Source organism: Phascolarctos cinereus, unplaced genomic scaffold (assembly GCF_003287225.1).
Source record: "Phascolarctos cinereus isolate Bilbo 61053 unplaced genomic scaffold, phaCin_HiC Scaffold_5;HRSCAF=322, whole genome shotgun sequence".
NCBI lineage: Eukaryota > Metazoa > Chordata > Mammalia > Diprotodontia > Phascolarctidae > Phascolarctos > Phascolarctos cinereus.
In genome coordinates, this window is record NW_027555958.1 from 95,554,460 (window position 1) to 95,576,370 (window position 21,911).

Consider the following 21,911-nt stretch of genomic DNA (forward strand, 5'->3'; position numbering starts at 1 on the left):
CTTCTAGAATTTCTAGGACTAGATTCTCCCTAGAAGATTGAGCAGATTGGATGGATGGATGCCTTGTGAAACTAAGGATGTGACCCTCAAAACCATTTGCATAAAACTCTCTGCATTGTCAGAAATTGATTACTCAATGCTCTATGTCTGCTCTATGGGCCAGATTTGGTGAGAGTTTGAGACAGTAGAGAACCTGGGCTTCTGGTTTCCAGTTTTCAGAAAGAAGACATGGTTTTGGATTCTCTTCAGATCCCTGAAGGGAGAGAGTGGAAGAAACTGACATACAGAGAAGCCAGCACCTGGATCATACCCCTAAACTCAGTTCATTAAATTAGAGACTTTGGGGAATATGCCCTTGGGTGAGGTCTGGGATTCTTTTTCTTGGTTGACCTGATATATATTGCTCTCAATAGTAGCACTCATTTACCCTGTGTACTGTCTGATACATATTCTCATCTCTATACTTTATCTGAGTTCTCTTTACTTTTGGCTTGGATGAAAATGTTTATTTGCTATTTGCCATGCATGTTCATTGTGGAACTGCCATTTGGTGGGAAGAGAGTCAAGCCTTGGATATATTGCCTGGGGTTCTCCTTCCCTGTTAAGGGATAGTGATCAGGAGCTCAGCTTGAACTTAAAAATAATTTCCCCTAAACTAATAATATTTAGGGGGATGGATACTTATAATTCTAACCTGGTACTCTTTCTCTTTGGGCTAGGCTTTGGCCCAAACCTCCTGCTCCCCTAAGCCACCTGGCCTCACTACTTGTGTAACCTTGGGAAAATTGCTTCTGGCTGACAATTTGGTCATCTATAAAATAAGGAGGTTAGACTAAATGATCACTAAGGTCTTTTCTAGCTCTAAATTCTATGAGCCTATGGTTACCCCTTCAATTACTCATAATGATGTTTTAAACTAAAACGTTTGGCTCCTGGTGACTATAGCAACTCAAACAGTTCTTTCATTTTGGCACAAGTTCAGTATTTTACGGGTAAGGTGAAGTCTCATATTCTCAAAACAGTTGGCAACTAGTATTGAAAATTCACAGTTTAGTTTCTGATTGCTCATTGCTTCAACTTCATGAGTAAATAGCCCAGACAGGATAAGACTGGAAGTAAGAAAAATTATTCTTAAAGGTCAAGACTCTTAGAAATTTGGATTTTGAAGGTAGAAATGAGGCAAGCAGGTTCTATCCTAATATCAGAATATACCATTAATTATACATTTTCCCAAGATGGGTACCAAGAATAACAGCCTTGCCAAATTTAAGTAAGAGAGATGTGTCAGATTCTGTGTCCTATTTCCCACCTGTCCTATTTTCAGGAGGTTCAAATCTCAGCTATGAAGAATGGTAATGGAAATGAACTCAAAATACACCTTATCCCATTAAACCTGTCCTTTAGACAAAGAGTGGATTTTAGCCATCAGGGTTTCAATTCACTCAATTTTAACCAGTGCTCAGAACTAAAAATCAATAGCATGATCATTTAATAAAGCTCCAAGATCCAAAGATAGACCATAAGAATGGTTTAGGACAAAATAAAAGGATTTCAGAGTAGGTTACTTTTGTGTCTTTGTTGTTATTTTCATTTGACTTAGAGAACTATTAGTAGCTGTGTGTTCCTGGTTGCCAGAGGAGAAGTTAGCCTGGAATATGACCATGTAGGATGTAAATTCATTTTTTTCTTCAGCCGTTTATTTTTTTTAAAGACATTTATGTGTGTGTGTGTGGCAATTGGAGTTAAGTGACTTGCCTAGGGTCACACAGCTAGTGTTAAGTGTCTGAGGCCAGAACTCAGGACTTTCTGATTCCTGGGCTGGTGCTCTATCCGCTGCACCACCTGGATGCCCCACTTCAGTTTTTTAAAAGAAGAAATATGAAAGAATTTTGACAGAAGAGAAAACAAAAATAATTATGAATCACTGTTGTAGTGAGATTTTGTATGATGGGGAATCAAATATTTTAAAACATAGACTGCTATGCTGAGTGTTAACTACTTTGCTATCTAGAGGAAAATAGATTTTTTAACAATAAATCTCTTCCTAGAGTTTGGCTAATGATTTCGCAGCTCTTCCATATAATACCTTCTCATGAGATTCAAGACTGCACTACTAGTTCTCAAAATTCAAAGAAAAGTTTTTAGAAAAAGAAAGTTAGTGATCAACTAGGTATATACATCACAGTCTTTAACAAAGAACATCAGAGATCATCTAGTGTCATGATCCTTAAAATATATAATCTATTCACTTTGGTGATTCAGGAAAAATCTCCTGATGATGTAAAGGACTGGTCCAAAATGTGAGGGAAGAAGCTGGGTTAGTTTTTAGGTGAGGTTCCTAGTCATCACAAGAACCAAAGAAGAAAGAACAATTTTGGTAGCTGCCTCAAACTCTACTGAGAGTACGGATACAGTTTTTTAAAGAATGTTTTATTCATACCTTAAAAATACTGTGGTTACCTCTCAATACTCATCCCCTCCAGAATACTCCCTTGTAATAAAGTAGAGGTAAGCAAAAGAAATTGTCCCATTGACCATGTCTGTCAACAGACACTTCCACCTCACCCATAGTCCATCACCTCCCTACAGATGGGAGGAAGGTATATTTCATCATTATTGGTCATTGCATTGATCTATTATTGCTTGTAGGATAAAAATATGAATGTTCTGTCTCCTAAAGATCCTCACAACTTGACCACAACCTGTTTTCTTTAACTTAATTGTACCCTGCTTACCTTCTGCGATCCAGTTAAACTGGCCTTCTCTCTGTTGTTCATATGTGGTACTCAATTGACCACCTCTATGCCTTGACATTGGGTATCTTTCATACCTGAAAGGTACTTTTTCCTCACCTCTGCTTCATAGAGTCCTTCTTTTCTATCAAGACCCAGCTCTGGCACCACCCTCTTCAGGAAGCCTTCCCTGACTATCTGCCGTACCCCCTGCCAACTATTAGTATCTTCCCTCCCAAACTGCCTTGTATTTAACAACTTTGAATTTATGGTGACCCAGAAGTCTTAGTAGCACACTAAGACCTTTGGGACACGTTGTATATGTACTTGTTATGTCCCAAAGTAGAATCTAAATTCTGTATGAGTAGGGATTATTTAATCCTTTGTGCTTGTATCCCTAGCACAGGGCACACTTCCTCGCACACAGTACATGCTTAATAAATACTGGTTAATTGATCAGTTTACCTGAATTCTAATACCATTTAGTGCTGTTACTTTATATTATTGTTGTCATTGTGTATATACACACATACATATAATATGTGTGGGTATAGATACATACATATACTTGTGTGTGTATCTATATATCTATATCTATATCTATATCATCTATATCTATATATCTATATCTATATCGATATCTATATCTATATCTGTCTATATCTATATCTATATCTATATCTATATCTATATCTATATCTATATCTATATCTATATCTATATCTATATCTATATCTATATCTATATCTATATATATTTTCTTCCTGGTACAAACAAGTCTTTCCAAGTTTCTCTGAATTCTTTTTATTTGTTATGTCTCTTAGCATGTGCTCCATTTTATTTACACACCATAATTTGTTCAGCATTGCTTAATCAATGGGTCCCCACTTTATTTCTCATGTTTTACTACCACAAAAATGTGCTGACATGAATATTTATGTACAGAGATCTTTCCTTTAACCTCTTTGGGGTTACATGCTTCATAGTGGTACTACTGGGTCAAAGGATATGAACAATTCAATAATTTTTTCTGGCCTAGCTTCAATTTGTTTTTGAGAAAGAGTGTATCAATTCATGATTACCAACAATGAATTTGTGGGCTTGTGTTTTCACTGGGCAGAGTTTTCACAATGCCCTCATGACTCTGGTTCACTTGGATCAGAAATGACATAAATGGATCCTACCTTGGTTGATGTCATTTGTAGGCATGGGAAAGAAAGAAGTGAAAGGAGAAGAGATGTAGAAAGACTCATTGAAGGAGATTATATCTGACATTCCCTTCCCATCCTATGTTGCATGAAAAGAAAAAGGAATAAATCAAGTTAGTATAGTGGTCCCAAAGGCTCTGTATCTGATGGAAGGGGTGTACAGGTGTTCTGAAAGGACTAACACCTGTGGTGTGAGGATTTGCCAAGCCCTTTTTAGGGCTTCACATCCACCTTTGGTGCCCACTAGCACTCTACTCTTACTTGTGGCTCCAAGCTGTAGCATGTGCAGCAGTTACATCCTGGTAAAAACTGTCTTGGTAGTCTGGTTAAACTAGGTTGAGGGTAACCAATGGGCTAAAAACCTGTTGATGAATTAGGGGGTTGTCTACCCCAAGCATGTGAAGACTTCCCCAGGTGGAATGGGTAGATGAGAACAATTTGTTACAAAGGCCATGAAGGTGACTGAAGCAGGCATTCAGAACTTGTATTGCTTAGAACTTGGTCAGACACTGAAGGCTAAGGTCATCCACTGCATTCTGGCCATCAGCAGTTATATTGACTTTGGTTTTGGCACTGGACTTTGATAACACTGGAAGACAGGCTGATGACTTTGTTCAACTTTGCCTCACTTAAATCCACTTTACATATGAGTCAAGACATCACTTGGTGATGTTATTCATCCTTTTCAAAAATGTAGGACAAATGCCAACCTGATACAAAGTTTTTGTTTTGGATTTTGGTGGTGATAAACAAGAACATGTAGAATAGGTGGTTTGAGAAATATTTTTCCATTAATTTTTTTTCTTTTTAATGGATAGAAATATATTTTCTCTTCCTCCCATTCTCCACTACAATGAGGAAGAAAAAAGAAAAGAAAATCTGTGTAAAAATTTGCAGTCAAGCAAAACAAATTCCCTCATTGGCCATGTCCGCAAAATAGGTATACCCTGAGTCCATCGCCTCTATTAGGTGGAGAATAGCATGCTTCATCATTTGTACTCTCTGGAATACTACTGCACTATAAGAAATGATGAACTGGTTGATTTTAGAAAAACATGGGAAGACTTGTGTGAAATAATGAAAAGTGAAGTGAACAGAACTAAAAGAACACTGTATACAGTAACAGCAATATTGTCCTAAGAATAATTGTGAATAACTATGTTATTCTGAGTACTATCAATATTCAAATCAATAAGCAAATACTCAAATCAGTATTCAAACCCACGAAGTAAGATGCTATCCACCTCCAGAGAAAGAACTGATAATTAGAAGCATGCATAATATGGTTGTACATATATTTATAAATCTGTCAAGTGGTGGCCTTCTTTAGTTGAGGATGGGGAGGGAGGGGGATAGTTTTGAACTAAAATGTAACCAAAAAAAGAAGAAAAATAATCATTTGTCCTTTCAAATCTTAATGGTCACTGTGTTGATCACAAGTCTTTTGATATTGCTAAACATCTAGCCTATCCTCCTGCTTGCAGAAAAGAATATATCTAAAACATTCAGTTGGGAAGATACCTGTCTTATGGTCATATATCTCGAGGAAAAGAGACTCTCCAATATCTTTTGTAACTTGTATAAATAATTCTTAGAGCCAGCCACCATTTTTTCTCTTTCCAATTTAAGTCCATTTTCAGTATTCTAACCTCTGCCAGGATAGAGTTCACCTATGTCAGTATGTCTTCATATAAATGAAGACAAAGACTGTCATTGACTCACCCTTCAGCTTTTTTTTCCCTAGGCAAAATAAATGTTTCTCGTTGTTCCAAATTTATACTTAGCCGTATTTTTTTTTCTCTCTCTCCAGTTTTCAATGGACATTTAGGATTACGGTCATGAAATTATACAGTGTGTAGCTTCACTACTTGTCTTCAAGCTGGAAAATGCAAATGATTTCAAATTAAGCATAATTTTGGTGAACATACAACAGTAACAGTTGAAATAAACCCCTTCCTCCCTCTTCTCTTCTCTCTCCTCCCACTTAATACATTTGGGGTGGTCATGCACAGAAAAGATTCATGCACAAAAAGTACTGAGCTGGTGCTTCCAGACTGGTGGGGCATGTAAGAAGAGAGAGCTGCCTGGGAATTAACATGAAGGTGTGAAGCCCTGCGGTGGCCAGGGTGGTTTGGGATACCGTGTGAGGGAGGTAGTGGGTCCATGGAGCAGATGGAGAACCATGCCAAGAGAGTATGGATTGGGGCCAGGAACAAATCAGAGAAATGGAACCTTTGAGAACCGCTAGAGACAGATAGACTTACGACTCGGCCTGTACTTGTTTCTGAGAAGCCAAACCTAGACTTGCAGCTTCTCTATGATTTCCTTCATAATTCACGGATGGCAGTAGGTGTGGTGCAATGAGTTTGTGGAGACTGAACTGAACCTCTGGGGAGAGGATTGCTTTAAATGGTTAGATCTGGGTTTTTCTGTGTTCTTTATTGTCTTAAATAAATCTGCTCAGTGTTTAACGCTTTTGTTAATCTATGCACTTGCAGGGGGAGCTGAGTATACTTTGAAGGACATAGGACAGATTTTCATGTTCCAAAGTAAAACGCTGGGTGATTAAAAGAATTGGCCTCCAAGAATGAACTTGGTCTTATTTGTCAAGGGTTAGGGCCTGACAACTGGGTTATAAAATGATGAATTCTAGATCTGCCCCTTACTACTTGTGTGACCTTAGGCAAGTCAATTCATTTCTCTGGGCTCTAGTTTCTTCATTTATAAAATGAGAGGGTTGGACTCAATGACCTCTGAGTTCCCTTTCAGCTATAAATCTATGCGCCTATGATTCTTTGGGGGGGTATATTTTTCAGCTATGACAGCTGTTAAAACCAAGTATTGGAATAAACTGTTTAAAACTATACCTTTAATTTCCATCACACACCATTAAACCAAGATCTTTAAAAAGAATGAAGCATATTCAATCACAGTGTTCTCACTAAAATATTATTATTAATTATTTTGGAGAGGATAAAAAAATTTATGTTAATACAATTTTCAAAAGTATTGCTTGTTTCATCTTTATTGCACCCTTTTCTGATATCTATTTTTGTGCATATTTATCATGTATATAATATATTAATAAAATAGTCCATGGTATACATTTTGTAAATATAGGCATATATTTGGAGTGTGTGTCCAAAAGCTTTTTTTTTTATAGGGTCATGAGGTCAGAGAAATTTGGAGACCACTGCTATACAGATATAGACTGTGGCCTTGCCCTCAAGGAAGTTGGAGTTTAGATAATACGGACACAGGACAACCTGAAAATATGAATAATCATCAATGTGGCCACCCCTTCCTTTAATCTTCTTACTCTCCCTCCTCCTGTTATTTGTCCTGGGTGATTCTTAACCATATATTTTCATCAAATTCAATTAAAGAGGTACTATACTTTTGTTATATGGACACTTTTTGTTTCTGAATGGGACAGAAAAAAGTTTATGTGTAGAATAGTAATAGAATAATAGAAGATCATCAGATAAAAATTCCTGAGGAGAGATATGGGCTGTTCTGAGAAGACCAGAGAGAGAACAGTCTCCTTTACAAACAAAAGCGTTGACTTGAGGTGGGCATGGCAGCAGGTCACCATTGTCCATCAGTACATTTACATGTGAGTGTTCAGGGTTTTGAAGGTTTTAACTGAAAATGTAATTCAAACATCAGTTTAGGGAATATTTGTTGTTATTGAGTTGTTTCCATTGTGTCGAACCCTTCATGACCCCATCTGAGATTTTCCTGGCAAAGATACTGGAATTGTTCACTATTTCCTTCTCCAGCTCATTTCACAGATTAGGAAACTGAGGTGACTGGCCCGGAGTGACACAGCTAATAAATGTCTAAGGCCAGATTTGAACTCACGAAGATGAGTCTGTGATTCCCAGACCAGTGCTCTATCCACTGGGGCACCTAGCTGCCCTGCCTGCCCTCTACCCTCCCTTAGGGAATGTAGGATGATATTACATAAGCAAAAACTGACAGGAGGTGAGTTTGGGTCACAGGCTGGTTTTGTGGTTAATGAAAGCAGCTTGTTGGTTGTAGGAGAGCCCTGAAGTGGCTTAGAGCTGGTTGTAGGAAAGTAGACTGCTCCTCCTGCCGGAAGTGCCGATTGGGCTTACTGCCCTTTAGTACCATTTACAGCCTCAGAAAGGGGGAACTTTATCAAGAGTTTGCCTTGGTTGCCCTTTTCTGACCTTGTCTTGAGAAGGAAAAACAAAAGGGTGAAAGACAGGCTTTGCATTTGCTTTGTTGTGAGAGGTCAGCCCTGTGGAGAGAAAATATAATCCTCAGCTTTTGGAAGAGCTAGCTAGGGCAAAGGCTACATGTCCTTTTCTGGGATCCACAACTTGGAAAGATAGGAAACCCCTCAGGGGCTTGCCAATGTTGACCTTTACTGCCCTCTATGGTTTGAGAAGGGGAAACCCCTCGTAATCCATAGAGGATAAACCTAATTAGCTTGGCAGATTCTGGATTCCACTATGGAACACTGACATATTTTTGCTAAACAAGGATAGCACTCTCTTCATAGTTACCAGAGGTAGCTATGCGCTAAAACAGAATGATGCTGCTTTAGTGGATGAAGGATAGTGGAGAAGAGGCTTTGCCCAGCAAGAGAGCTATGAAGACCAGACAGGGAACAGATAATGGAGAAATGATTTCGCCAAGCAGCTGGTGCAAGCCTGTTCTCTGAGACTAAGGACATCAAGGCTTGAGGCCCAAAGTCGTGAGCTGTCTGGGTGCGTGGGTTTACCGACTCGTGAACTTTTCTGCTTGGCTTGGATACCCAGATGGTTGCTCTTCGTTGATACTGCTTGATTCGGTGGAAGAGTGAGATCCGGGGCTATGGGCGGAATGCTTTCCTGATACCTACTTGGCCTTCTGTTGGGCGTATGCTATGACTATTTTTGCTTTTGCTTTATAGTTTAATAATTGTTTCATGTTTAAGATTTTGTATGAATGGGAAGTGCACCAATGAGGGCTTAGGAGCTATATTCCCCTCACTCCCAGAAGGATTATCCTTAGAATCCTGAGAAATGAGTAATTCCTATGTAGACATGATCCAGCATCAGAGAGAGAGTATAGGTGGGATGAACAAGCTAACCCCATTAGAGAGAGAGAGAGAGAGAGAGAGAGACAGAGAGTGTGTGTGTGTGTGTGTGTGTGTGTGTGTGTGTGTGTGTGTGTGTCTAGGAAGAGTTGGGAGTCAATGCCAACCTGGGCTAACATTCTGGAGGCCTTTCTCTGATTAATCTGTTTATGGACTATTGACCTTCATTCTTATTGCATAATCAGCACACCTTGTTTTCTACTCATAAATGTCCTCAACAATATCTTCTACGCAGCTTTTCACGTGGCATTCACCATATGTAATATGTTACAATCTCCTCATTTCCACCATGAATCTTTCCATTGTTCTACTTATCATTCTGATTCTTCCGAGAGCATAGTGTTCTGTGATTTGTAGCTGCATTGCATCACTGAGAGGATAATGATAAAGAGGTGAGTTTTGGTGATGATGAGCAAATCATCTCCAAATTTCACAAATAGGATCTAAGCTGCTTCATTATGGGCCAAATCATTGTCCATAGATGGGGCCTGTCCAAGACAGACATGAATGTAATACCTCCTTTGCGATGGCATATGTGTGTTTGTGTGTGTGTGTAGAATAATGGCCTGGACTCTTATAGACTACTAGGTTTCATAGCTTTCATTCTTCTCTCAATATAAGGAAATGTGGCATGGTTTTGGTATGGGGAAACTCTTGTAAAGAGACCACACACACAAAAAAGAAAAAACAGCAATAGTTTAGAGCAGGAGGCTTCTCCCCAAAAGAGCTAGCAGCAGGGGCAGCAGTAACATTGGAACGAGTAAACGCAGCGGAGAGTTTTTCTTTTAAACAATAGTTTCTCCTCCCCAAGTCTACAGGGAGAAGGGATAGCTGAAGAGGCAAGCAGCAAAGTATTAATAGTTTTTTATGAGGCTTGCTCACATAGGCATCTAGAGAACTGGTCTAAAAGCATACATGTTGTGGGGAAAATGTGGACTACTAATAGTCTGCCCTGTTTGAGGTGGGTTTGCTCTGATCTGAAATTGTTCATTCATTCTACTAAAGTCTGGATTTTACTGACTTAATCTTACCCCTCATAAACGTCTGTGGTAGATGTCCATATCCATTATGCCCATTCCTCTGTAGCATTAAAGTCTGAGTTATGGCCCTGGGAGTCACACAGGTTACAGTGACTTTTCATACTGCAGGGCTGGGATTCCAACTTCCAAGACTTCAAAGAATCTTTCTTACTGAGAGCATAATTATGAAACATTCATATGTTCCATAAATAAACCTTCAAAGGTAGAATTAATACGAACCAAGGCCTTTTGTTGAGTCTGCCACCATCAAAATATAAGCCTAACATTTGTTTTGCCATGTAACTCAAATGTCTGGCTCACAAAGAATGAAAGGACTTTGGGGATCCATGGTGGCACCTAGCATCACACATTGATAGAATAACTGAATTGTCTGTCAGCTGACCATTATAGTCTTGATAATATCGATTTTTTTTCATCTACTTTTTACCCCCTAGTGTGTTTTGTTAGATGGATCCTTTTTCTAAAAAAATTTCTGTGGATTTTATTGAGTTTTTCTGGTGTTCTAGGTTATGATGTAAATATTGTGATGGTTAGACCTTAACATTTAGAGGTACATTTGATTCTAATTTTAAAAACCTTGTTTTTACACAGCAGACACATCTGAACGAATGCCTTCTATAATGGAGGTTCTTCACCTGGGGCTCACAAATCCCCAACCATCCATGAATTTGGTTTAAAAAATATTTTGATAACTATAATTCATTATAATTGCCTTCCTTTGTAACTATGTATTATACTTAAGGCACTTAACATCATTATTCTGAGATCATTATTATTCGTGGTTTCATGATATGGCCACAGGAGACCATAACACAAAAAGGGTTAAAGACACCTTCTCTTTAACAAATCCCTCTATTATGTACATTCTTGAAAACAGTAAAACAAAGCCGCCTAGCATTGTGATTAGATTTCACAGACATATCATTTTCTACTTTTGTACTTTGCCTTTTGTTAATACAAAGGAATGATGTATACTTAAATTCTAATGATTTTGTATCAACATTGTGATTTGTACTTGACTTGAGTTTTGTTACCTCTTGGTATTGTCCTCATTGCTATAGTCATTGTGTATTGTGATATTCTTTTGACTCTGCCTTATTCACTCTGTATCACTTCCTATGTTTCTCCTAATCCTTCATATTTGTTATTCCTTATGGTATAATAATATTTCATCACCTACATAGACCCGTTTGCCTAGCCATTCCCCACACAGTTTGCTTACAGCCTTTTTTTTTTTCAGTTTTAGATTGTGCAGACATAAATGTTTATACATGTGAGTCTATTTATTGAAATCTTTTGCTTTTACATAACCTCCATTTCACATTTTGTCAAAAAAGAAGGCAAAGAATAGTTGAACAAAACTAAACAGTAGACTGAAAAAGGCTGCCATTATATAGTCTTTCACACTCCTAGTACTCCATGTCAGCATATCTCTTCTTTGGCCAATCTTGAGCATTATAATTTTGCGGCACTGAGTTTCAATTGTTTTGTTCTTGTTTTTATTTCCATTTCCATTGTCAGAGTCATTGTACATGTTGTTTTTCTGGTTATGCCTACTTCATTTTGCATCAGTTCATATAAGTCTTACTATGCTTCTTTACTAGGCTCTATATCAGTCATATTCAAATCTCCTTACATCACAGTAATATTAATTCAATTATGCTGCACAAGTCATTTAAACATGCCTCAGTCCAGAGAAGAAACTTTGTTTCCAATTCTTTGCTGTTATGAAAAGTGCTACTATAAAGATTTTGGTTCATATGGATTTCTTGATTTCTTTGTTCTTGAGGTATAAACCAGTATGTAGTAGGATTGTTATGTTTTAACAATTTAGTGACTTTTCTTGCATAGCTATGGATTGTCTTCTAGAGTAGTAGGACCAATTCATAGCTCCACTATGACTGGCTTGAAGTCTCTTTGTAGTTCTTCTGCAGCTGTTTTCAGTTGTATCTGACTCTTTATGACCCCATCTGGAATTTTCTTGGCAAAGATACTGGAATGGTTTTCCATTTACTTCTCCAGCTCATTTTACAAATGAGGAAACTGAGGCAAACAGGGTTAAATGACTTGCCCAGGGTCACACAACTAGTAAATGTCTGAGGCCAGATTTGAACTCAGGAAAATGAGTCTGGTCTTCCTGACTCCAGGCCTGACACTATATCCACTGTGCCATGTAGGTCCCTGCCTCTCTATAATTCCTTCAACACTGAATTTTTCAAACTTTTACCATCTTTGCCAATTTGATTGGTATTACATAATAATTTAAAGTTGTTTCAATTTTATTTTGCCTCGTAGTAATGATTTGGAACTTTTCTCAAGTGTTGTTGATAGTTTAGATTTCTACTTTTGAAAACAATTTGTTCATAACTTGACCACATATATTAGGGAATGGCTCAGTCTTATAGAATTGTGTCAATTACCTATAGATTTTTGATGTCACACTTATACCAGAGATGTTTAAGGAACATTTTTGCCCAGTTTATACACTTTTCTTATTTTAGTGGCATTGATATTATTTATTTGTGCAAAACCTTTTTAATTTTACACTGTTGTAATGGTCTATTTTGTCTTTTAAAATCTCCTATATCCAAGGTTTGGCTACTAATTCTTTCATACTTATGACAGATATAACCTATTTTTGTCAAACTTTTTAACGCTATTTTTATATGAAGTTCTTTTATCCAGTTGTAGAATCCAGATGTGGAACACGGTATAAAATAATCTAAAGAAATCTTTTTTCAAACTAAGGAGATCGTCTTAATAATAGACTGCTACCATGAACATTTAACATTGCTCTAATTATTTTGGTCCTCCTTTATGACTGAAAACTATATGGCTTATGTATTTTCTTGGTAGGTAAACTCCCAGATACTTAATGAATTTTCTCATTATTTTAAACAGCTGTTTTCTTTCCATCTCTTCTTGGCTAATGCACATCTGACTGTGTTCTCTCTCTACTGTATCTGTCTCTGGTTTGGATTTCAAGACCATAATGTTTTTTTAAAAAAAAATTTTGAGAACAGTTTATATAGTAGAGCTTTTTAGTTCTTTATATAGTTAATAGAATATTTTGGAATCCTCTGGTCTATGAGTATTGTTCAGTAAGACTTCATTTATGACTAGGGAATTTTATTTTTTCTATATTTTACTTGCTTAGATTTTTATATTTCCTGTTTTGTTGATCTTTACATTTAATGTTTGTTTTCAGTTTTGTTCCATATAATTGGATATAGTAGCTTCTGATAGTTTTTAAATTTTCTCTCCATTTTTTGTACATTTTTCTTCTTAATTTTTGATATTGATAATTTGTTTTTCATCTTTAAAAAATCAAATTGGCTAATGGTTTGTAAGTCCTAAACAGTTTTATGCTTTACAGTTTAATTTTCTTGCTCTTACTTTTTTCTCTTGCATAATTTTTTAAAAAAAATTCTTATGTTATACTGATTTTGGGATTATCAATTTATTTGTTGATTTTTCTAGCTTTTAATATCATATACCCAACCACTCTCATTTTTTTGCATAGGCAGGGGAGTATCTGGATGTTTTTCTTTTTTATAAGGCATAGTTCATTAGGTAGAGAAATTCAAGTAAGTTATGTTCCTAAATAAAGATGATGGGAAAATAAAAGATATAAATGAAACATTATTTTAAAAATTAAATTTCATATTCAATTAGCCTATATATTTCATTCTATTTTTAAAACTGCAAATGTTGAGGAATATAAATTTTCCTCTGACTACTTTAGCTATAAGTCATCAATTTTGACATATCATTATTCTTTTTAGCATACTTTTAAAAAATTGTTTCTATGATTTGTTCTTTGATCCACTCATGCTTTGGGATATTGTTTTTGAATCTCTATTCAGATCATGGGATCATAGATTTAAAATTGTAAAAGACTCTGTAATTTATTGCCTTGACTCCTCTCATTTTATACTTGAGTTAACTGAGGCCCAGAATGATCACACAAATAACAAGTGGCCGAGTTACGTTTGAACCCAGGTTCTCCGACTCAAAATCTATTGCTTTTCCTACAGTACTACATGGCCTTCCTCTGAATCTTTTGTTTATATTTCCTTTACTGATTCAGTTTTTATTGTTGTGGTCCAAGAAGGATGTTCTTATTATTTCTGCTCTTTTGATTTATTTTTTTATTTTTATTTTTTTTTTAAAGGCAATCGGGGTTAAGTGATTTGCCCAGGGTTACACATCTTGTAAGTGTTAAGTGTTTGGTCTGAGGCTGCATTTGAACTCAGGTCCTCCTGACTTCAGGGCTGATGCTGTTTCCACTGTGCCACCTAGTTGCCCCCTCTTCTGATTTATTTGCAGGTTTTTTATACTCTAGCACATTTTTGTAAAGGTATTAATATTTACAAATAAATAGTTTCTAGAATTCTTTGTCAATAGCTTTCATAGCCTATCAAACTAAGTTTTTTGTAATATTATTTTCAAATCCATGATTTGTGTTTTTTTTAATATTCCTCTTAGACTCTGTTTCAAAAGAAAAATGTCTCCTTTAATTATTGCCTTGCTTATGAATGGAAACATACTCAACATAGTTTCTAACCTTCATATGCAGACATTCCTTTTAAATCTCTTCCTATTCCAGATTTGCTTTCTCAGATTCTATATTTAGTTAGGTAATCTTAAAAACAATTCCCTTGCTCAGTTCAAATAAACATGTGGTTGAGGATTATCACCTTCCATATGCAGGTTCAAGCATAATCTAACCCCTAGCCTAGCCTCCTACTTTTGAATGAACTTCATCTGTTATTTTAAAATGTTTTCCCTTAACTCTTTAGTCACAATGTCATTTAGTACATCTATATTTCAAATAGCCCTTTTTTGATCATGTATGGTGTTTTAAAGCATAATATGGCTTTTCTTTTTGTCTCCTAAGAATATCAGGTTTTGCTGTTTCCTATCCAAATCATAATTATAACCCCATACTCTGATTCATTTTGATGAATTCATTTTATTCCTGCCCCTCATTTTTATTATCTTAAGTCTTTTTTTTGTGTGTACCTTACTTACAGAAAAATATTTAATTTTGTTTTTTTTGATACACTTTGCAACTTTCTTTCATTTTATAGGTAGGTTAAACCCATTACCACTCAGAGTTATAATTGCTTAATTTGTTTCTACCTCCATCTATTCCCATTATGCTCCTCTTAATTTCTACTTAGTCCCCTACAAACTAGCTTTCAGCCTTATCATTTCACGGAAACTACTCTCTCCAAAGTTAGTAATGATCTCTTACAGGGGCAGCTAGATGGCACAGTGGATAGAGCGCTGGCCCTCAAGTCAGGAGGACCTGAGTTCAAATGCAGCCTCAGACCAAACACTTAACATTTACTAGCTGTGTGACCCTGGGCAAGTCACTTAACCCCAATTGCCTAAAAATTAAAAAAAAAATTTAAAAAATGATCTCTTACTTGCTAAATCAAGTAGTCTTTTCTCAATCCCCCATTTTCCCTGATCTCACTGAGGTCTTTGACATGGTTGATCTCTCTCCTTTTTGATAGTCTCTTCTCTCTAGGTTTTCAGGACACTATTCTCTCTGAGTTCTCCATCTCCCTATCTGACCACTCCTGTGTCTCTTTTGCTGGATTCTCTTCCAGATCGTGACCTCTAACCATAGGTATCCCTCAGGGTTGTCCTGGACGCTTTTCTATTCTTTTTCTGTACTACTTCACTTGGTGATCTCCTCAGCAGCCATGAATTTAATTAGCATCTTATGCTATGATTCTCAAATCTATATAACCTGCCCCAAACTCTCTGTTCACCTTCAATCTTGCATCTCCATCTGCCATTTCAGGCATCTCAAATTAGATTTCCAGGACACATCTTAAACTCAGTATATTCAAATCAGAACTCATTACCTTTCTTCCAGAGGTGGGGAACCTGCAGCCTCTAAGCCACACGTATCCTCAAGGCTTCAGTTTCCCCACTCCTGCTTTCAGCCATCCCCACCTCCTACCATTCCTGTACTGTAGGGGGCAATATTATCCCCATACTCCTTTAGGCTCACAACCTAAGAGTCATTCTGGATTTCTCACTGTCTTTAACACTCCCCGTGCCCCCATATCCAATCTGTTACCAAGACTTGTTGATTTAAACATTTCTCACATACACCCCCTTCTCTCTTCTGATACTACTACCACCCTAGTGTAGGCCCTCATCATCTCATCTCCAGATTATTACAATAGCTTCTTGGAGGTTCTGTTGGCCTTAAGTCTCTCCCCACTCCAATCCATCCTCCATTCATCCACTAAAGTGATTTTTCTAAAAGTGCAAGTCTGATCAAGTCACTTCTCTACTCAGTAAATTCCAGTGGCTCCTTGTGCCTTTCAGGGTTAAATACAAAATGCTATTTGGCATTTAAAGCCTTTCATAAGCTTGCCCCTTCCTACTTTTCCAATCTTCATATAACTTGCTTCCCAACATGTACCCTTTAACTGGCCTCCTGGTCATTCCATTAAAAAGACACTCCATCTTTCAACTCTGCTTATTTTTTCTGGCTGACCTCAATGCCCAGAGTGCTCTCCCTCCTCTGCTTTGTCTACTGACCTCCCTGGCTTCCTTCAAGTTCCGATTAAATCCCACCTTCTACAGGAAATTTTCTCCAGCTTGTCTTAATTCTAGTTCCTTTTCTCTGTTAGTTAATTTCTATTTATCCTGTATATGGATTGCTTTGTATATATTTCTATGTTACCTCCCCATTAGATGGTAAGCTCCTTGACGGTAGGGACTGTATTTTGCCTCTTTTTGTATCCACAGTGCTTAGTTTAGTGCTTGGCACGTAATAGCATTTAATAAATGTTTGTTGATTAAGTGACTGATTGACTTTTATGTTACCTCAAACAATAAATGCAAAATAACATTAAGCTTGTTTTGCTTCATACATTCTGATCCCAGTTTCTATCTTCTATCTACAGCTTTCCCCTGCTCTTATCTCCTTCCCAGCTCACACTTAGGTCCATGATTTTACATTTACTAACAGGCTTTTTTATAATTTTCTTGCCAAGGGAAATATATAATTCAATAACACTTTTTTCTTTAATATGGAAGGTCTTGGAACTTTGTAATAATATGTGTGAGTAAATTAAATGTGGTTCTCCTGCCTTCTGGTATCTTTTGGATTTTATTGTTCTGAACTTTTACACCTGTTTCCAGTATTTATGGGCATGTTTTTGTTATAATTTCTTGGAATATAGCATTCAAATTCTTTGTTTCGTAATGGTTTCCCCTCCCCTCCAATGAATCCAACAATTTTTATATTGTAACATTGAGCTTTGTCTTTAAGGTCAGGTGTTTTGGTATGTATTGCCATCAAGCATTCTTCCTGTTATTGTCTTTTCATTCTACTTTTTATATTTTTCCTTAGGATGTTGCAATTTTGAGTTCTATCTCTGCTTTGTTCTCAGTTATTGCTTTATAAAAATTTTGCAAGTCTGTATTCTAAGCAGAATTATTCTAGTTCCAGTAATTCTAATTTCCAACCTTAAGTATTTCCTAAGTGCTCTTCTTAAATACCTAAAGCATTTCAGAAATTCTACTAGTTGTTCCATTCTTTCTTCTAAAGCTATATTGTTATTACAATATTGTTTTTGTATGCTATTTTGTTATATTTGGTACATTTAATGCCATTTTGATCTGAATGGAATATGAACACTTCCATCAACTCCTCACTTCTACTCCTGTATATACCTCAAACATCCTTTCCTTTCTCCCTCTAGTCACAGGAGAAAAAAAAAGTAGCTCTTCTCTTTGCTATGGTTAACTCCACCATTTGTATTTTTTATTCTATATCCCCCCATCTCTTTTGTGATATCTTGTTCTTATACAATTCTCCTATGTGCATAATTAATTTTTATTGGCTTCACTGCCTCAGTCTTCAAATGTATCAAGGTCTACCCGTTCTAACAAGAATGAGGCATTGATCTCATTTCTCCTCAAGCTACTCTTCTTTCTTATTCTTCCCTTTTACTGTTAAAGTTCTGAGAAGAATAGACGACCTCTACTTGTCACCCATTAATTCTTCAAGCCCTTGCAATTTGGCTTCTCTTCTGATTACTGGACTCAGACAACTCTCTCCATATAACTATCGACAAATCAAGTAGCTTCCACTTTTTAAGTCCAAATGCCCTTGACTTCTCTGCCTTATTGAAATTGTTAATAGTCACTTCATATCTTTGTCTTTCTCACTGATTCCTTCTCTTTCTCCTGCTCTGTATACATGGATTCCCTGACCTTTTTGTCTTTGGCCCTCTTCTTTTTTCTATACAGCCTCTCCTTTAGTGAGATGATTATAACTTCATTTTCTTTAATACCTTGACATAGATGACTCAAACATCTTAATTTTGAGTCCTAATTTATTGACAAAGTTATAGATCCTATATTTTCAAGTCCCTCCTAGATAACTACATCTTGATACGCTGCTGGTGTTGTAAAGTCAACATCTCAAGCTGAGTTAATAATTTTTATTCCCAAGCCTTCCTTATCTATTTATGCTAACTTTTATCTTTCTAGTCACTTGGGATTGAAATCTTCCCCTCTCCTTCAGATATCCCCCTTCTCATTCTTCCATGTTCATTCAGCGCCAAAAAATATTGTATTAGTTGGAACTAGAGGATTTAGGAGTTCTAGTTAAGATAGCAGCAGGAAAGGATTAAAAGGAGCCTTGCTGCTCAATTCATACACTCTGGCAATGATCTAAAAATGGTAGCAGATTGAAAAATCATGAAGAAATCTAAAGAGAAACATTAGAAAGTATCGTCAACCAGCCCAGTACTGCACAAAAAAAGATAGCAAGAAGTCATCATGCTGGAAGATTGATCCTTCTGGGAAAGTCAGCACATGCTCAGGTGAAAAGGTCAAAAGACTAAGGCAGTGCCCCAACTTAAGATATTCCAGTGAGTTGGGGGAGATGGCAGATGGCAGTACCCCAAACAGGGAAACTACAGGGTGGAATCCCTTAACAACACCGTTGCCAAGGACAGCCACCCACAGGGTTTTGACTGAGAACAGTGAAGGATGCCAGTGCTCTGAGCCCAAAAACACCAGGAGAGGTTAAATCCAGTGTCAAGAGCACAGAAAATTGCGTAGAAGATGGAGTTATTGACTTAGAAGAGAATACAATTAGCCCAAAGGAGAACTGATCAAATGACCAAACTCAAGGAATAGTTATTAATGGTTAAATATCAGTGTAACAGGTGATCTCCAGAGGAGTATTCTAGAAACCTGTGCTCTTTGCTGTTTAATATTTTTATCAGTGACTTGGAGAAAGGAATATATGGTATTAAATTTGCAGATGACACAAAATTGGGAGGAATAGCTAACATTCAGATGATGATAGGCTCCAAATGAATGTTGACAAGTTAGATCATTGGCTGAATTTAATTAGATGCATTTCAGTAGGGTTAATTATGAAGTCTTTTAGTTGTATACCAAAAACCAACTTTACAAGTACAATATTGGGGAGTCATGGTTAAACAGCAATTGTTCTGAAAAAGAGCTGGGGTTTTAAGTATACCAGAAGGTCAATATGATTCAATGATATCATGTGTCAGCCAAAAAGGCTAATGGAATCTTGAGCTACATGAAGGAAGGTGTAGCTTCTAGGAACAGAGAGGTGATAGTCTACCTGTACTCTCTGCTCTTGTCAGCCCTCATCTATGTACTGTACACCACTTGGGGTGTCACCATGTAGAAAAGGATATTGATAACCCAGAGAATGTCCCCCGAAGGGATGCCTAGATAGTGAAGGGTCTTGAAGACATGTTGTATGTGGAACAGTTGAAGGAATTAGGCATGTTTAGCCTGGAGAAGAGAAGATTCAAGGGAAACACGATAGCAATCTTCAATTGTTTGAAGGACTTGTGTTGAAGAGGGACTAGATCTGTTCTGTTTGTCCCCAAAAGGAAGAACTAGGAGCAATTGGTAGAAGTTACAAAGAGGTCAGTTTAGGATTAATGTCAGGAAAAGCTTGCTAACCATTAGAGCTGTCCTAAAGCACAAGGGATTGCCTAGAAACGTGTTGTGCTCTGCTTTCTTGATGGTCTGTCAAGCAGATATTGGATGACCCCTTGTCTGGTAGGGTACAGTTGGCATTCCATTTCTTCAGGCATTTCCAGAGCTGTCACGCAGAGCAGGGTGTTAGACTTGGTGCACTTAGACACGGATGAGTGGCTCACCTGTGGCTCCAAGATGCCGTGGCAAGTATGTTGCTCCACACCCTGGTAAAACGGTCTGGGCAGATGGACTATGAAGACTTCCCCTGGTGGAATGGGTGGATGAAAACAATTTGTTCCAATGGCCATGAATGTGGCTGAAGCAGGTGGTATGGAATACTTAGGGATTGGTCAGACATCAAAGATGCCAAGGTCATCTACTCCCAAATCTGTCTTGCCCCACAGGCTTTTGATGACTTTGGAAGAGAGTGAGGTTGACGGCTTTGTGCAACTCTGCCTCACTTAAATCCAGTTCAAGTCGAGACATCACTTGTCATCCCTTATCTTACATTGTACTGTCATTGGTTCTCTTTGAAAGGATGAATAACAATAAACCTAGACACAGAGATAGAACCATGAACAATGGTGGAATTGCAGAGTAAAGTTTAGACCTAATATAAGGCAAAAACTCCTAGTTATTAGTTATTAAACAGCTATTTAAAAGACAAATGAAGTTTTTTTTGGGAGTTCTTCAAGTGAAAGCAGGCTATTTGTTAGCTATGATGTAGAATGGTTTCTTATTCAACTATAGGTTGGATCTGACGACCTCTGAGGTCCCTTACAACTTTGACAGTTTGCAATTCTATGAATATTGTAATAACTTCTTAGCTGTTCTTTCTCCTTCCAGTATCTTGCCATCCCAATCTATCTTTGACATAACTGCCAGTGTAATCTTTCTGAGGTGCTACTCTGATCACATCACTCATTTACTCAGAAACCTTTAGGGTCCCTCTATTACCTACAGAATAAAGAACAAATTCCTTATCCTTGCATTCAAAGACCTCCATAAAATGTGATCTCTCCTCCGTAATATGACTCCAACTTACCTTGACAGTTTTATCTAATATCATTTCCCTTCATGCACTCTATTTCAGCTTGCTGGTGTATTCTCCATTTTCTTTCCTCATGATGTCTTCTATGCCTGCAACTGACTTTTCACCCTCATCTCTTCTTTTTGAAATCCTTCGCCTGCAAGGACCAATTCAGGTGTTTCTTATTCCATAAAATCTTTCATGTCTCTCCCTTCCTCTAATGAGAGCGATCTCTTCTCAATTTCCTCATAGTCCTTTGCCTTTCCTTTGTACTTGATACATTCTTTTTTTTTTCTATAATAGGCTGTCTGTGTATTTCCCTTTATTATTAGATTGTAAGTTTCCTGAGAGAATAAGGTTTGTTTAACAACTAGATCTCCAGAAAAAAATAAAAGTTTGTATTACACACTTAAATTTAATCTTCATAATTAACGTTTCCCATCACTTTATTAAGTCTAGCCAATCAACAAAATAATAAATCAAGCACTGATCTGTCATATTTGTTGATTCCTAAACACTATAAATTTAACAATTGGCTGTCCTGAGCTGGTTTGAACCGGCTCCAGCACACCCCTGGATATGTCCAGGGGCACTTAGCACAGTGTCTTACAACCTAGTAGAAACTTAATAAAATTTTAAAAATTTGAATATAATAGGAAGTCATTGAAAATGAGAGTATGACCAGATGAAGACAAGTAGGACAGTAAGGGGTCTGTAAGCTATGGCATAAAGGAAATGGTTGAACAAGCTAGAGAAGTTGAATTTGGAGAAGATTAG

At 37.1% G+C, this 21,911-nt stretch overlaps 1 long non-coding RNA gene across 3 annotated transcripts in view; it reads left to right on the forward strand.

Annotated features, from left to right (window-relative positions):
- The window catches only part of LOC110208578 (uncharacterized), a 62,025-nt gene that overhangs the window by 36,247 nt on the left and 3,867 nt on the right, over window positions 1–21,911 (forward strand). Inside the window, exon 3 of one of the 3 annotated variants that reach the window (XR_013487500.1) lies at window positions 8–307. The exons of the other annotated variants lie outside the window; for them this stretch is intronic. This is a non-coding gene — a long non-coding RNA (uncharacterized LOC110208578). Of the gene's footprint in view, window positions 1–7; window positions 308–21,911 lie in introns of those variants that run through there. 3 annotated transcript variants of the gene reach the window in all.